At 40.0% G+C, this 2865-nt stretch overlaps 1 pseudogene; it reads left to right on the top strand.

Annotated features, from left to right (window-relative positions):
• Positions 1-1953: 1953 nt before the first annotated feature.
• On the top strand, positions 1954-2207 carry LOC111148437 (annotated as a pseudogene).
• The last annotated feature ends 658 nt before the right edge of the window (positions 2208-2865 follow it).

Genomic DNA, 2865 nt, shown 5'->3' with positions numbered 1-2865 from the left:
CTTAGAATTTTATGTCAGAAATGCCTGGCTTTGAATCCCAGTTTCTCTAACACCAGGTGTCTGACATTAGATAAGTCACTCCACCTCTTGGAATTTCATTTATTTTCATATGTAAAATATGAAAAATAACACTCATTTTAGCAATCTCATTGTAGGGCTTCCGTGAGATATTACATGTGAAATAACTGATTGTAAGTACTCAGTTAAAAAAAAATGGTACATATATTTAGTTTTTATGTAGTCCTAGAATTCATTGAGAAATCACAAGGCCAGTCCAGTCCATTGCTCCATAGAGGTACTGAGGTGAAGACTACAGGCTTTGAGACTCTTCCTGGAGTCCCACAAAGCCCTGTTAAAATCCTCTTATGTTTCCCCGGAGCCTACCTTCCCTCAGCACCCACACTGACTGCCCCACCTCTGATACTCTCTGCCATACTATTACTCTCAGTGAGCTTTTGTCTTATGAAATTCCACATAGGTATGTCTTGTTTGAACATTCAATAAAAAATAAAAGCTCCATGAAAGAAGAGACAACTTCTCATCCTTCACCTGTCTTTTCCAAAGTGCTTTCACATACAGAAGGTGCTTAACTAATGTATGTTTGATGAATGAAAGAATGAACAAAGAGACGAATAAGAGCATTCATTTGATTATCCTAGCCTCCCTCAATTTCCGTCTACTAATATCTTCTCTTTGCCCTGGAATCCATTGTCCTCCCTTCTACATTCTGCCCTAGGAGGCCAAATCAATGTGTCCCTTTGTTATCTGACTTCTGAAAGGTTTGGCCAATGAGACGCAGTGGCAGGAGACTGGAAGGTGGGCAAGAGAGTGAGGTCTGGACTAGGAGGTTCTCTTTATATAGCTACTTTTTCTGCATTTCTATAACTGTTCCATCTAAGGCCCAGGTATGGTGACTCCCTGCTGTTGCTAGCCCTGGGAATTTCCATACTAGTTCCCCAAACACTACCCTGACCATTCTAAGTAATCCATTTTTAAAACTACCCTGAAATTACCCACTTTGGATCTGCCATTCCCCCACCAAGGACACGAATATATCTCAAATATATGAACTTGGCTAGATCTAAGTCTATCCTATTCCAGATCAAGACTTGGCCTCTATTTGTTCTAGAAGAGCAGATTCTACCACTCCCCTTGGTAAACTTCCATTGTTTCACAACCACACCAAATTGCTCTGAGCCTGCTGTAACTTGGGCAAACAAATTAACGAAGCTGTCCATTGTCTTGAAGAACTAAGCAAATTGTTCATAGGAATTATAGCACTTACCAGACATGAACCATTGCTGACAGTTAAATGTTTTTAAGAAGAGTAAAAGAAAATGTCACTTCATGGAAGAAACTAAAAATACTTTTTGAAAGTGTATATTGTGCATGAGTTTTTTTTCCTACTCTTAGTTGCCAGGCTGTGGGTGTTGAAAACTCTTTGGAAGATTTGGTCTGTCATGTTTAGATGGTAGATGGCAAAAGAAATTCTTTTAAAATTTCAAGATGTTCATTCAATTGTCTCTTGTTTAAGTGTGAATAATAGAATGTTGAATCCAAAAATAATTTGTGCTGGTGCAGTGAAGGCCATTGGCAGCTCCCAAGGAGGACAGGTTACCAGTGGAATGGTGTCTCCAAACTACCCCTTCCTGGCTCTCAGACCACCACCTAGATCACTCCTGCAACTGATTCTCATGAACACAGAGCATTCTCTGTCAAATACAAGCTTAGAAATGGAGAGGTAGTTTCAATAAATTGGAATTTTTATAGGAAAAAGCAGTAAAATATTTTTCATTTGCAACACTGACATGTCCAAAGAAGAAAACTTTACTAATACAGATAAATGAGAAAGTAAAACGAGGATTTGTGCCCAGCTATAGCTACTCCTGTCTCGAGAGACAGACGACAGCTGGGCTGGTGGTGAGTGGCTCACAACATTTGCTTGTAGTTGAGATGAGTTTGTTCCTCGATCCCAAACCTTTCCTCAGGGATTCATGGGAAAGCCAGTATGGTGAAATTCAAGTGAGGAATGGAGTACAAAGTGACCTGGTATCTATAGCTATATGAACATGCAGGTTGCAAACACAGAAGAACACATAGATGAAGCATTGTCTGGACATTTGGGTGAAGTTTTAATAAGATGTAATCATGTCCTTTGTATCAGGGATGTTGAAGAAGAGGAAGAAGATGGGGAAATGAGAGAATAACATCTTTTGTGAGGAATTTTTAAATATATATTTCCAGACAATAAGCATGTTTTTCCTGAAAAAGAAGAGAAGGAAGGAGGGAGGGGGGGACGGGAAGGAGGAGGAGGAAAAACAGAAAAAAGAAGAATGTAGCAAAAGGAAGAGATTGAAAGGCTTCTAACTGGTTGATCTTGTTCCACTGATACCACTAAACATCTGTCTTCAGTTCCCTGATTTCACAACATGGAGTTTCTTGGACACTCCCATGGAACATCTAGATATTCTGTGTAGTGAACAGCCCTTCACACTTTCATACCACTCACATATTCCCAGCCCCTGGCACGATGGTATTCACTGGTCTGTGACTTTGTTGAAGTTAAAGACCTCAAAAAAATGACCTTTTCCCAAGGCAAGCACAGCTTGCAGACCACAAACTCTCTTTGGTATTCATCATTCTGAGAATCATCTGCCCAGAGTTTCTCTCCCCAGAAGGGAAGAGAGAGACCTTGTGCTTGGTCAGGTGGACCAAGTGCGTGCAAAGTCTCTGCCTAGAAAGTAAGCAACATCTATAATTTGGCCATGAATCTCCCTACTGTTTCCAGTTTTCAAACCAATTATTTTTCTGATTTGTGCATTCAACAAAAGTTATAGGTATTGGATATACATCCTTGAACCAATC

Source organism: Enhydra lutris, unplaced genomic scaffold (genome assembly GCF_002288905.1).
Source record: "Enhydra lutris kenyoni isolate GAN:26980312 unplaced genomic scaffold, ASM228890v2 scaffoldscaffold19, whole genome shotgun sequence".
In the NCBI taxonomy this organism is placed as follows: Eukaryota; Metazoa; Chordata; class Mammalia; order Carnivora; family Mustelidae; genus Enhydra; species Enhydra lutris.
Note: the sequence above shows the minus strand (reverse complement) of the source record. Positions and strands in the feature narration are given on the sequence as shown.